We start from the raw sequence: 15,090 nt of genomic DNA, 5'->3' as shown, positions 1-15,090 counted from the left end.
ACTCAAAAAACTGCTACCAAAACAGTCCAAAAAATGCTTTCGAAAGAACTATTCTAAGAAAACTGCGCTACAAAATGCTCTTAAAAACTTGCACTCACAAAACTGCTCTAAAAATTGGTCTTACAAAAAACTACTCTAAAAAACCTGCTCTCGAAAACACTGCTCTGAAAAAAACTACTCAAAAAACTGCTACCAAAACAGTCCAAAAAATTCTTTCAAAAAAACTATTCTAAGAAAACTGCGCTACAAAATACTCTTAAAAACTTGCACTTAAAAAACTGCTCTAAAAAAACTGCTCTGAAAAAAACTACTTAAAAAACTGCTACCAAAACAGTCCAAAAAATGCGTTCCAAAAAAACTATTCTAAGAAAACTGCGCTACAAAAAGCTCTTAAAAACTTGCACTCACAAAACTGCTCTAAAAAATTGCTCTTACAAAAAACTACTCTAAAAAAACTACTCTAAAAAAACTGCTCTCGAAAAAACTGCTCTGAAAAAAACTACTCAAATAACTGCTACCAAAAAACTACTCTTGTCAAAACTACTCTAAAAAACCTGCTCTCGAAAACACTGCTCTGAAAAAAACTACTCAAAAAACTGCTACCAAAACAGTCCAAAAAATGCTTTCCAAAAAACTATTCTAAGAAAACTGCGCTACAAAATATTCTTAAAAACTTGCACTTAAAAAACTGCTCTAAAAATACTGCTCTCGAAAAAACTGCTCTTGTCAAAACTACTCTAAAAAAACTGCTCTCGAAAACACTGCTCTGAAAAAAACTACTCAAAAAACTGCTACCAAAACAGTCCAAAAAATGCTTTCCAAAAAAACTATTCTAAGAAAACTGCGCTACAAAAAGCTCTTAAAAACTTGCACTTAAAAAACTGCTCTAAAAAATTGCTCTTACAAAAACTACTCTAGAAAAACTGCTCTCGAAAATACTGCTCTGAAAAAAACTACTCAAATAACTGCTACCAAAAAAACTACTCTTAAAACAAATGCTCTAAAAACGCTTTCAATCCGTTTTTTGTTATTATAGCATGTAACTGTCAACGTACTGATGAGTCAAAGACTAATCGAAAAAAACCCTCCAATTTCATATCATTCAGTGGTAAGCTTAGTTTTGTGTGTTGGGGCATATCATCATTTTCCATTTTGTTTACGTGTTCGTCTTCGGCTCGTCAGTGCCTAACAGTTTGATGTCGAACAGTTATATCACTTAGTAGCTCAAAATTAACCGCTCAGTAGACATACACTTTTTGTTATTTGCAGAAGTCGAAGTGTTCTGATTGACACCGACGAGTTAATGCAATGCGTTGAACTGCTAGGTGGCTTAACAGTTCAACAGAAACTGTTATGCACTGATGACTGGAAGACGAAAGATACAGGAAAATTGAAATTTTGTAAATTTTATAACTATAATGGCTTCTCGTTTTTCATTGGGATGTTTAAAAAAATTCCAACTCCAGTTCGCAACGTAGAAATTGATTTTTTTTTGTCGGAAAGAACTGCATTTCATTAACGCTGAGATTAAGACTATTTTTCCAAAATCTCGTTTTCCGTATGCTAATACTCCAACCGCAACAAGAGCGGGCTTTGCAGTCGTCGGATTACAGCAAGGATAATACTGCCAACCGCAGCCTTCCGGACCCGTCCGTTAGTGAACATGGCTTTATTGCACAGTACTCGAACATTAGAGTTCAACCTTTGACCGTTCTCGCAAAACCCAACCGAAGTGCGGATCTCCCAACTAGTGAACCAACCCCCGTTCAAACGTCCGGGGGTAGAAGAAATTAAAGTGCAGTGATGGGGTACCGTACACATCAAACGTTTCACTTTTAGCTAGACCTGCCGAACCACAACCGGTCCCTACTTTCGCATTGTCAGTCAGACCAATCTGCTGTTACGGTTTTATTTCTGTCCCGCCTCGTGCCCCATTCAACAACAACAACGGGGGAACCCGCCGTCCCAAAAAAAAGTCGTTATAAATTTATGAGTTCATATTCTATTTAGGCGGCTAATCTGCGATTAGAAAATTTATAATTAAAATTCTCGTTACATACTTGCTCTGAACCGATCAGACCGAAGCATTAGATAAATTAACTGGCCAATGTTGGTACGGGCTAAAACCCGGCCCATTTCCATATACCGAGACCAAAGACAGAAGACCTGAAAAAGGAAAACTCTCAGCAAAACAACGATAAATATTCCTTGAACGGTTCCTCTCTGGGTTTGGACCGGGGCCAAGTCTTTAAGACACTAAGACTATCTACGGTGCCCATGGTTTAGCTTCTAAACCGACCGACCGACAGCCAGGATGTGTGAAAATATGTGCAAAAATTAGCCACGAAAAAAAGAAACGGGTGACTTACGGATTAGCGATTCACGGTGCAAACTTTTGGCTGCTCCTTTTTTCGACGAAATTTTTGTTGTTTTTTTTTTTTTTTTCCTCACCAACCAACGACTGCACTTTTGCTTTTGGTTGGAGGAATCACAAACTCGAGCTTGATTGTATGCACGTGTTTAGCTTAGAAAATTATTATCCACTTTTTCCGGTAGGTTTTCTTTGGAACTTTTTTTTTGCACTGCTTCACGAAAACACTTCCACTGCTGTGACAATCACCCTGGTGGCACTCTACAACGGCGCCAATCAACACAAGCGGAACCAATTAAACTTTTCTTCTTGCACCCACGTCAAGAGGAAGGCCGAAATCTAGGCCGGGTTTTATTTTTGCTCATCCTCAAAAAAAAAAGCGCACTACAATCTTCCGGATCTTTCCGATCTATGGTTCACTCTCCGAGATGATTCGCCACCGAAAAATCATCCATCCATCAACCGTCCGATTTTGCACACACTTCGGTCCACTTTCGGTACTTTAACACTTGATCCGTACTGTTGCCACTGCCACTGCTGCTGCTGCTGCTGCTGCTGCTGCTATAAAAACCTTCACAATAGTATTTCCACTTCATCGATACGGAGGACACTACTCACACGCACCAGGCGCGTCCCCACCGGACCTCAGGCGCTACTTGCTACAGTTGACACTTGACGGATCGTCTAAGTTGCACCGCGCGCGCGTTCGACGTCCCGACGTGGAGCGATCTCAACCTTGGTGCTCCTCTGTTCAGCACCACGCGAAAGCACAACCTGTACTGGAACCGAATCAGTCTGAAAACGGATCCGTGAACGGTCCTGAGTCTGTCCTGACGACAGTCCTGACACAGGCTCACACCAACACAGAGCGAACGCCTCGCCAACCGACCGAACTTTACCCGAGAGCGAAGTTCATCCGATGGCTCGCAACCACCGAAAGCTTTTCTTTATCACGGTGAGACCGCCGTCCCCCGTCTTTCCCCCGCGAAACGGTTTCCAACAACTTGTGTTCAAGATGTGTCAGCTTCCAGCAGCGATATCCATCTTGTCGGAATCGAATCAAATGTTGTCCGCACAAATCAAAATATCAGTTCCCGAGAGAGGACAAATAAACGACTCGCGGAATTTTTCGCACAAATCCCGCACCGTTCAATTGGAACTACCCCGTCGGAAAACGCCCAAAATTAGACCACACGCGAAACATCGGTCCACTGGCCAGCACGTGTCGCACCCAACTGACGACACGTTCATCGCAGAGGCCGCGCGCCAGAGCCTAATCGCCATCATCATCATCATCATCTCCCTTCGTGGATGTGGGAGATGAGTGAGTGAAGCCTTCGCTCTCACACTACACCTTCCCCCCTTCCAATACCAAAAACCCGAAACGAGTAGTGAGAAAAGCCGAAGCTCGTGAGCTTTCCGAACGAAACGGGCACTGGCAGCACTGCGCAGGCTCCCGCCCTCACGCACACGCACGCTTTCGCCACTTTCGAAGACATGCGCCCTTGCCCGAGTGTGGAGTGGGATAACGGTGCTTGCATCATCATCATGTGCTTTCCAGGGCCTGCTGAATTCATCAAACACACACACACAAACAAACATCGGATTGTATGTCAGGCAGGCAGTCAGTCAGTCGGTAAGTGAGGAAATCCCAGGACATGTGCCAACGTGGTAGTGTGTCACAGCTGCCAAAAGTTGCTCCACATTTTATCTATTCATTAACGTGGCGGATGGATGCAGGTCAAACCGTCGGAATTTGGGTTTGGAGGGAACAATTCTGATCCGAATGCTGTCAGTTTGCTGTCCATCCATCCATCCATCCATCTGTGGACTTTAGCGAAGCACTTATCTAGTGCTGCACACTTAGTTAAAACCCTTAGCATCGTGCTGTCAGATTCTCTCTCTCTCCACGTTGGGCCTCTCTCGAGATGATGATAACCAAATGCTGTCAGAGCATGTGTGTGTATGTATGGAATGGGAATTTTGGGATTTAGATGCACCTTGGCAAAGAAGCAGAAAATCTATGTCACACACTGCTGTGAACTGTGACAGTGCTTCGCACCGTTGCCGTTCAGGTATTTTGCATGTTCGTGTTCGTGTTCGCTCTCTCTCTCACACACTCTCTTTTTTTCTTCGGGGAAGGTAAGGCTACAAGCGTTGGCATCCCTGGCCGAGATAAGTGCAGTGCTGATGACGGAGGGTGGAAAATGTCGTTTGACGTCATTCACGCGACTCCATCGCAACAACAACAACGAAAAAAAAACTAACTTTTCGAGTTCGAACTTTGTTGTGGTGGTTGTTTATGTGAATTCTGTTTATTTGTTTATTTAGGTGTTGGTCAATGCTTGCTTTTTCTTTTTTTTGCAGTTGTTAGAAACTAAAACTGCGTGTGGCGTAATTTATTCGTACGTTTATTAATATTTAGTTTCCGTTTTTTTCGACGCTATTGTTTTCTCAACGACCCGACGGGAGCTTGTTAACTAAACTCTCCCACCCAGCATGGCAATAATAAACTTTTGAGCATAGCAATAAATTTTCGCGGTATGCGTTAAAATATTCATAAAAATAGTGTTTTCATTACCCATCTCTGAATGAATGAATGACTGTGGTTTTTAGGTAAATTGCTGTCGCGGCAAGTGCCACTAGTTAAGGATTGAGGTAATTTTTTGGGTAACTGGATATATAAATAGGAAATATTAATTATTACTGATACAAATAACCTGGCTGTTTTTTTTATTTTATTGTAGACTAGCTGGCCGACCTTCTTGCGAACGTTCCTCATTAAATTCCGTACAGAATTCTTGGCGACAAGTTTTGACACTTGTTTCCGATCTTTTTCGAACTGTTTTCGGCTGCCGAGACATGTTTCCTAACATGTGCCTTCGTTAATGCCCAAAACTCCTCAATTTGTCGAAGTTGTGGGCAATTTGGTGGATTCATGTCTTTTGGGACGAAAGTGACATTTTGGGTAGTATACCATACTGCCGTTGATTTCGAGTAGTGGCAAGAAGCAAGATCTGGCCAGAAGACAACAGGATCCCTGTGGCTTCGAATTATGGGTATAAGTCGTTTTTGTAAACATTCCTTGATGTATATTTCGCTGTTCATTGAAGCAGTGGTGATGATGAAGGGTTTCGAAATCTTACCGCAGCTACAAATTGCTTGCCAGACCATAGCTTTCTTACCAAATTCTACGACTTCGATCTATGTCTCGGACTGGTTTAAAACTTGCCCTTCTCGCACCGTATAATATAGTGGTCTCGGCAATGATTTGTAATCGAGTTTCACGTAGGTTTTGTCGTCCATGATTATGCAGTTCACATTTCCAGCAAGAGTCGTATTGTACAGCTTTCGAACCCTCGGCCTGATCGATGCTTCTTGTTTCGGACTACGTTTTGGTTGTTTCTGCTTCTTATAGGTTCGAAGATTCAAACGTTCTTTAGCACGAAGAACATTTGAATTCGAAGTGCCCACTTTTTTGGCCACATCCCGAACTGAAACCTCCTTCTTTTGCTCGAACGCCTTCAGTATACGTTCATCCAACTGAGGGTTAGCAGGCCCTTTTTTTCGACCCATTTTCGGTTTATCCTGAGGATAACCACCGAACTTCCTGATTGCATTTCGCACGGCTTTTTCACCTACTCCTTCCATTTTTGCTATCTTTCTCAGTGACAGTCCGCCTTCTGTGCACCATTTGTACACAATTTTTCGACGTTGTTCTGCTGAAAGTCCACGCATTTCGAAACAAACTAATGAAAACGAATGAACAACTGCACAAGTGGTTAGAGAAGAGTGTAAACAACAGGACGTAGCCATAAAAATTAACAAATTCTGAACCATTGCGAAATGGCAACGGTTTTTGGTTGCGTCCATACTTTCTGGGACAGTCTATAAAAAAAAGATTACGATTTTTTTTGGTTCTGAATTAACTTTATTCATCAACGTAATCTCCATCAAGAGCAACGCCATCATTCCAGCGCCGCTCTGACATTTCAATATTATTTTTGTAGAACAGCCAGTTCAATTCATGTAGTTTTGTTTCTTTGACATTTTAGAATTCAAACGCTCCAATAACGCTGTACCTTATGATCAAAAAAGAACCGGAATCTTATTAAAAAACGCACAATTTCAATTTTTAATAAATTTCTTTATTATCGCCTTAAAAGTACTCTCCTCCTGCGGCAATACATGCATGCCAACGCTTGATCCAATTTTCCATACAAGTTTTATAGGCCGCCGAGGGAATGGCCTTTAGTTCACGCAGCGAATTCTCTTTTATGGTCTCTATGGTCTCAAAACGCGTTCCCCGCAATGGCAATTTGAGTCTAGGGAAGAGGAAAAAGTCACACGGGGTCATATCTGAAGAGTACGGTGCTTGGTTGATGATATCTGCGTTGGAAATCATCTCTTTGGCCACATCAACACGACGCTGTTTTTGAATGAAATTCAGCTTTTTGGCACCAGCCGAGAAGCGACGCGTTTCAAACCCAAAACATCAGTTAAAATGTATTCGGCTGATCCATAAGAGATGCCCAACAATGATTTTGCAACACGATTTGCTTCGCCGATTCAATGTTTTCTTCAGTAACAGATGTTGTTGGGCGGCTAGGAATCTCATCACGATCCAAGCTTGTACGACCACCTTTGAAGCGTTTATACCGCTCGTATGCCTGTGTTTTTCCTAGACACGATTCACCAAAGGCTTTTTCTAACATTTTCAATGTTTCGGAACACATAAATCCATTTGCAACACAAAATTTGATGCACGCACGTTGTTCTAAATTTGCATCCATGATAAAAATCGCCACACGAAAATTTTTCAACTTCTTTGTGTAAATTCCGGTTCTTTTTGGATCATAAGGTATAACATTTACTGGTTCACCTGAATTTTGTACTTAATTTCAGGTTTAAAAATTAGCTTTAAAATTCTGTTTCAGAATTAAGGCTGGAACTGAATTCTGGAACTGGATTTCGGAATTCAAATTGAGAATTCAGTTCTAGAATTAAATTACAACTGAATTCTGAGTCTGTTTGGTTCTTGAGCTTCAACATTTTCCGATTTCTATAAATCGATTGTTTTTAGAATTATTGATATATTCACAAAGAATTATACAAAGCTAGTTGGTTCAGATCCAGAGCTTAGTTCCAGTTTCAGTCTCAAGAATTCAGTTTCGTATTGAATCAGTTGCGGAACGTTCGCAGAGCCAGTTTCCCTCCGAATAAAATCAATTGCATCATCCTGCTGTTGGTCGTTTACATTGAATCAACATAAAAAGAAAAGTGGACAACGATGAGGAACATTATGCCAAAACAGCCCTTCTAATGGCTCCAAATGTTATCTGAAGAACTATAAAGATTGCTTCTTTGCCAATCGGAGATAGAAACCATCAGTTTAGTGCATATCTAGTATAATTTGATAAGCTTTGTACAATTTTTACAGCGCAAAATTCACACCAAACGAGTGCGAATAAAGCCAGCATTTGGTTGCTTCGCGTTCGCGGAAAATGCTCCGAACAGTTAATTTTAAAACTTTTAATATATCCCCAAAGAACTACACTATGTAAATCTATCATACCGGTTAGTTCAGATCCAGAGCTCAGTTCCAGTTCCAGTCTCCAGAATTTAGTTTCGTATTTAATTTCGTATCGAGACGTTCGCGGAGCCAAATTCCCTTCAAAGAAGATCGAATGCGTCATCCTGCTACTGGTCGTTTGCATTGGAGCAAAATACAGCGAAAAGTGGACAATTCGCAAAATTGATTTGTGACACGGTGCGTTGTCTTGTTGAAACAAATTTCCTTTCTTTGCCATATGCGGTTCAAATGCTCCAATTACGCAATAATATATTTACACGGTAAGACCGAAATCAGCATTTTGGCGAGAAAATTAGTTGATTTTCTAATTTAAGTTAGTTATTTTTTGAGACAACTAAAAAAATCTTACTTTTGCTAATTTAGATTGTTTGATTCTCATTCCTTTAATAATAATCAGTGGCGTCTCATCCTCATGTGCACCTCGTGCACTGCACAACCGGTCGAATTGAAGGAATGAACTGCGTCCCCAACCCCATCGAAATTCAATTATTTTTCTGGATTCTTTATTTATTCGATAAAAACAGGTTGGATCGCACCGAAATTGCGTGTATTTACACGCATCTCATATACATCAGACATAAAATTTCAAGTATCTGTTGTCGCTGTGTTAGTGTCTTTTTCGTGCACATGAGATACAGCACAGATTCAAGAAGAGAAACACAGCTGAGCTCTGAGATTTGTTTGTTTAATAAAAAAATCCCATCCGAGAGTATATCGTTATCTCATTGCATTGAAAAACACAAGCGAATCTCCATCCCTCAATCTTTAGTTTTCACTTTTTCACTTGCAACGAACTGTTACATCTGCTATCATACCACATACGCAGTGCACAACTAGTCATTTTGTCACGAGACACCACTGCGGATTAGGATCCGATTTGGATAGAAATTTTTATTTTTAAACGGGTACAGGTCGGGTTTAGGCTTAGGAAAACAAGTTTCGAGTTCGGATCGAGAACGATTTTTATTTTGAATTGGATAACGCCCTGTGTTCAAGTTTATTAATTTCCATACCCGATCATTTCTAGCGAGTAGGACCGATTTTCGTGATACGCGAGCAAAATTTTGACGTTTTTGTTCCTCCTCCTATTTTTGATGTTATTTTTACAACTGAAAAATAAATGTGTTAAAATTAAACAGAAAGCTCGATGCTATACACGATTTCATATGAAATTGCTCGAATTCTTTATTTTGTTTTTGATATACTAAAAGCGCTTCGGGATAGGGTTCCCCGCGGTAAAGCATGGAATTTCTTGGGCACTTGGGTTTGAGTTGGTTTTTACAGTATTTTACACGGCACATCCACCAATCCAAACTATCAACGAATCAGAATGAGAGCCGATTGACTCACGAGTGACACGTTCCCTCCAAATAACTGGAAAAACGTGCCACTTGTGCCTTGATTAGTTCTGATTTTGATTCCTGGGTATTCTCAGATAATAATGTCTCTCACCGAAAAAAAGGAAAATATTGATTAAAATTATTGATTGGAAAATTTTGTTAGTGCGCCGATAGTACTAGGTGTCACCTGGTATATGTCGGAATTTTCAGTGAAAAACTTGTGAGTCATTTTTTTTCGAACATTGCTTGCTGGGTGAGAGATGCTTATTCGTATGAAAAATTACAGTTAAATCAAAATTTAACGGACCCTGCAAATGTTTAAGTATGTAAAGAGATGAGTTTTTCAGATATGAGAGCAAATAAAAGCTGTGAAACGGAAAGCTCGATTTTTTTTAAACAGACTTTCTAGTCAATTTTAGGCGTAAGGAACATTTCCTAGGACTAATGCTACGGTTTTACTGATTTCACGAATCCTTTCAGTTAGGAGTTCAAAAACTTGTTATTTGGCAATTAGAACCACAATATTTTTGTTTACGAAGCACCGGATTAGAAGGAAACTTTTTCAGACATTTGTTAAAATTCACATATTTGAAATTTGGAAGATCGAAAGCTTCGAGAAGCTTTTAAACAGGCATTTGAACATTCGGCCTGTCTTTCATCCCGACCGGGAGTTGCTTCCACCAACGCCTACATCTCTTCACACTTTGATTAATGTTCATCTTCCTTCTTCTGGTTCACTCGTACCCACCTTCCCCTTTCACCTCACCGAACTAGTGCTTATTTGACCGACGAATTGATTGATTACGTAGTACTATTTGTTCGCGCGTTTCCAACTAGCGCCAACAGCAAATAGATGCTGCTCTTGATTGAATAAAATTGTTGATTTTATTTCGTTTGCTGTCCCATTAGTGACGGTTCCAAGGGCTGCCGGCTTTCCCCCTGGGGGAGCGTCCGCGGGGGAGAGGACTGGAGGGAACTGGAGACAGAGTGTAAAAGAAAGCGAGAAAAACTTGGTATCACGACGAATCCAGACTGATGCTGCTGCTGTTACTGTTGCTGCTAGTAAACAAGCCATATAAGTCTTCTGGGAAAAGTGGCGGACGGGCGGAGGGAATCGGAAATTGAACCGAAAAATTTCACGACACGAATTGAACAATAATCGATCATTGCTGATGCGGGAGGGTTTTCCCCCCTTTTCAGTATGATCGAAAGAGACATACAACCCTACTGGGATTTTTTCTGTTGCTTATTCTCTCAAATTTTCGTTTATTTCAATGCACACATGAGTGCTGGAATGCAGAAAAGCTAAAAATTTAAATAAACACCATTTATTTAGTTTACTTTATATTTCGTCTTCGACCAATCAGTGCATTAGCAGTCTATGTTGAACTGCTAACACCTAATGGCTGCTATTTGAAGAATATTTGAAACGATTTTGTAAATACAATTTACTATACGTCTGTTTAGCGGTTCGTGTTAAACCGTTAGGTGGTGTTACCAGTTCAACATAGACTGCTAATGCAGTGATGACTCGAAGACGAGACGTAAGAATAAGAACAGTAGATAATTCACAAACATTTAGGATCAAAAACAAAAAAAAATTCGCACTAAATTCCAATCAAATTGATCACAAATCACATTTGGCTCATCCACACCATTTGCCTTGTTTTGAATTTATGCTGAACTAACCTTTCGACATTTCGGTTTTCGCCGCACTAAGCTAGCGAGCTCGTTCAGCACCGAAGTCAAAGATAATAAATTGGAAACAATTTTACTGGCTGATCTAATAGCAAAGTTTTAACAAGCTTCTCCCGACATCCCGAAAGCTGGGCCGGTTAAAACAACGCAGGCGGAGGCGGAGGCAGGTACAGTCATTTGTTCATTAAAACTTTTTAACGGCTGGATGGCGCACGATTATCGCTGAAATTTGCAGCAGCGAGCTGATGGTCGTAACATTCGGCGGCAGTGCCCTTTTTTGCATATGTTAATTAAAAACTTAACAAATTACCCTTTGGACCTCGTCCTTCTCCCTTCCCTTGCTCCGATGGGCGATTTTTGCTTGTTTGGTAATTTTACTGCCGAAGGTTAATCGAAGTAGCCGGTGCCAGCCGATTCGTGTTTATCGTCAAAACATTTAGTGCGGGCTTCACGGGTCTAGGATCGTTTCTGTTCACATGATTGTGCGTGTGAGTAGCGTTTGTAAGGTGTTCAATATTGATATTAGTACAGTCACATTTTAGTTCCAGAAATCAGGTCCAAGATTCAGATAGAGAATTCATATATTGAATCCTGGTCTAGAGTCCCATTTCCGAATTCAGAGTCAAAATTCACAATCAGTTTTTCCAGATTTCCGGTCCTGAATTCAGGATCAAAATTTAGATCAAGAATCATTGAATGCGCATTCGAAGAAAATTCCATAATAATCGAAGTGATTTAATTACTCGTTTTTCAGAACCAGTAAATTTATCGCGTAGAACTAATAGCGATATTTTCTATCAGTGGAATAAACAAATCGAAATTTTTTATTTTGAAGATTTCGCCTAATTGATTTAATTCGCACCGTGTGCAATTCTGCGATCGTGCATTTTTTATTTCGCTCTCGTTAGTGCCGCCTCATTGGCAGTAAATCTGCAACGACGCAAATATTTAAAAAGAGCCCTTTCATTCAGCTCTATGGCTTCTGGGCTTAAAACAACTATTTTTAATTCTGGTTCGATAGTCAATTGATCATTATGTTATTTTAAACAATCGATATTATTCTGCGTGTACATAAAGCAATTTCTTAAGCAACGACTTCTATCTGTTGTTCTTGCTATTAATTTGAACGTTATTAGTTATGGTATGATTATTAAACATATTATTCAGTTTTTTATAAAATTAGGCCAATTTAAAATCAACCAGGTGAAGTATTTCCAACGTCTACTGGGAAAAACAGATTTAAAAAATGACATGCGAATGCAACTATGTAATGAAAATCGCGAAAAATGATACCACAAAGACGGGACTCGAACCCGTAGCTAGCTCCTAACCGGGGAAATTGTTTGGCCAATTGAACTACTCTGCAGAATGAAAACACATGTAGAAACTGCCCAATTTACTAGAAAATCCAAGCATGCATCGCTTTACTTGGCCGCCACAGATTATGAGCATGAACTTAGTAAGGCACCTCTCGCCGATGATAACGCAAATAGGTGAATAATTTGTTGCTAATATGTTTCTAATTAGTTACGGTAATTTTGAATTTGTTGCTCATTTTTTTGTGTACTTCGCTAAGTTTCGCTAACTTAGCGAAGTACACAAAAAAATGAGCAAGCTCATCTCCCAAATATTCTCCAAAACAAATCGAAGCCCAGTGAATAATTTGTTGCTAATTAGTTACGGTACTTAGCGAAATACTCAAAAAAATAAAAAATAAATTGAGCAACAAATTCGAAACTATCCTAACTAATTAGCAACAAATAAGCGACAAATTATTCACCTATTTGCGTTATCATCGGCGAGAGGTGCCTCGCTTAGTTCATGCTCATGATTTCATCCCGAAATTTGTTTTTTTGCCAAGATTTCGTAAAATCAAAAAGCGAATGGTTCAAACTGCAGCTTGATTGTTTCAAACAAAACTACACGGTTAATGTAAACTACTCATTTGTTTGACTTATTTTTACCTAATTTTGAGTAGGAAAAAGAGTCAATTCGACTCAACCGTTGAAATTTGCTTCCTGTTTGGAGTAAAAATTCATCAGTTTTGAAACATTTGAATAAATTAATTTAATGCGATAGGCAAATTTTGACTCATCGTTCTAGTTTATCAACTTTGAGTGATCGCAGCTCAAATCTTGAGTTATGTTTATTGAGCGTGTAGAACAACTTCACCTGAAATTAGGTTATTGGACGGAACTGAGCAATTCCAGGAATGAGTAGAAGAAAAAGTGACAAAATCAGAATCGACCATCTCCGATTTGGATGAAACTTTACAGATGGCTTCAGTATGGCAAACCATAAGTTTTGAACCGATTGAGAGGTCATTCCGACTCACGACTAATTTTTAAAAAGGGCGTATGTATTTGGAAGAAGTTGTAGGGAATTGATTGGCCACTCTAAAAAAAATATACACTGAAAAAAATTTCTGATTTTTTTCTCAATAATTACAAAATAATCCGAAAAAGTTAAATAAAAAAAAGCATGGTTTTAATTTGTTTTTTGATAATTTTTTGTTTTAAAGCTGTTATTAAAACCTACAGATTGATGGATATCCAATCCGTGCCTTTTTAAAAATGAAGAAATTACAGCTAAAACAGTTTACGGGTCTCGTTGTAATTCGGAAACCGTTCATCGTACAAAAATGGCGTCCAGGAACAAGTTGTAGGGAATCAATGGGGCAGTCTAAAAAATATATACACTGAAAAAAAATATATACACTGATTTTTTTTTCAATAATTTCAAAATGAAAAAAAATGAATTTTTAAAAATCAGTCGTGAGTCGGATTGACCTCTCAATCGGTTCAAAACTTATGGTTTGCCATACTGAAGCCATGTGCAAAGTTTCATCCAAATCGGAGAAGGTCGAGTCCTATGATCTGCCATGCATTTCTGGAATTGCTAAACTCCGAAGCTAGGTGGAAAATATAAAAAATTAGGTAGTTTTGCGTTTCCGTGTAGGTTGTTTCGAAAAAAATATTTTTAAGTCCAAAGTTAAGTCGGACACGGATTTTGCAAAAATAAGATCGTTTATAAAAATATTTTTTTGCCAAAACTGGAAAAAATTGGTGCCCAATCTTTGCCACAGATATTCATTTTTTGAGTTGGGGAATGAAGCTGTCAAGATTTGAATAATTTTCGTTTAAAATAGGAAAACTTCTAGTCAAAATTTGAAGAGTTCAACTAAAATTTTGAGTTCCATTCATTCACGATAGTACATCGTTATTCCACTCATGGTTTAAAATAATGAACGGCTGACTGCAAAAGTCGGATTGGTGCAACTTAGTTTCGAAAGCTAGTTTCAGTATTTTTGAATGTAGAAACCGGATAAAAATATTGAGAGCAAAAATCGAACGCGGATTTCGCAATGCCAAAATTTGTTAAATACATTTTTTTGCAAGAACAAGCAGACAACAACTTAAGCGGTTTTTTTATCCGGTTACCATGAGAGAAATAACGATGTTTTATCTTGAATAAATGGAATTCAAAATTTAAGTTGAACTCAGTCAAATTTTGACGAAAAGTTTTCCTTTTACCTTTTTTTGAACAAAAATTGTTCAAATTTTGACAGCTTCATTCCTCAACTCAAAAAAAAAATTACTGTGGGCAAAATTGTGCACCAATTTCGGACGATTTAAATGAGTTCAAATTCCGTTTCGACTCGGGTTGACGAAAAACTGACGGTAAAACTGAACGTTAAGGGCTAAGGTCAGTGTGTTTTAGGGTGTCTGATTTTCTCAGAAACGGTGACAAATTTCAAAAAACCCAACTGACAACCTCTTAGAAAAGTAGTTTAGATTATTCTGTGGAAATTTCAGAATCAGAATGATTCATTGACTCTAGCGGTCGGGAAAGTCTTTTTTCAGAAGGAAGATTTGCATACCTGAAAACGGCAACTTTCAACTTGTTCATTGAATATCTCGCCATGAAAGGCATGCATCAAAAATCTATCCTGGCTATGTCTAGATAATTTAATTCAGATGCGATTAGTGCATAAAAACATAGGTGTTGTCGCGATAAAAATGAAGTGAATGTTATTTTTGTGAAGGTAAGTCGATTTCTATGCACGCGCCATTTTTTTCTGCTCCAGT

General features: G+C 39.1%; 1 protein-coding gene across 11 annotated transcripts in view; it reads right to left on the bottom strand.

The window, feature by feature from the left end:
- LOC131426183 (disintegrin and metalloproteinase domain-containing protein 33) overlaps window positions 1-15,090 on the bottom strand; it is a 1,149,595-nt gene that overhangs the window by 906,490 nt on the left and 228,015 nt on the right. For 8 of the 11 annotated variants that reach the window (XM_058588701.1, XM_058588707.1, XM_058588704.1 and 5 more), the window contains exon 1: window positions 2,370-3,611. The exons of 1 other annotated variant lie outside the window; for it this stretch is intronic. The gene's annotated coding sequence lies outside the window, so the exon portion shown is untranslated. Of the gene's footprint in view, window positions 1-2,369; window positions 3,613-15,090 lie in introns of those variants that run through there. 2 more of the 11 variants (XM_058588703.1, XM_058588711.1) reach the window with 1 other exon arrangement.

The sequence above is a fragment of the Malaya genurostris genome, chromosome 1 (assembly GCF_030247185.1).
Source record: "Malaya genurostris strain Urasoe2022 chromosome 1, Malgen_1.1, whole genome shotgun sequence".
Lineage (NCBI taxonomy): Eukaryota > Metazoa > Arthropoda > Insecta > Diptera > Culicidae > Malaya > Malaya genurostris.
This window is presented reverse-complemented; position numbering and strand designations above follow the sequence as displayed.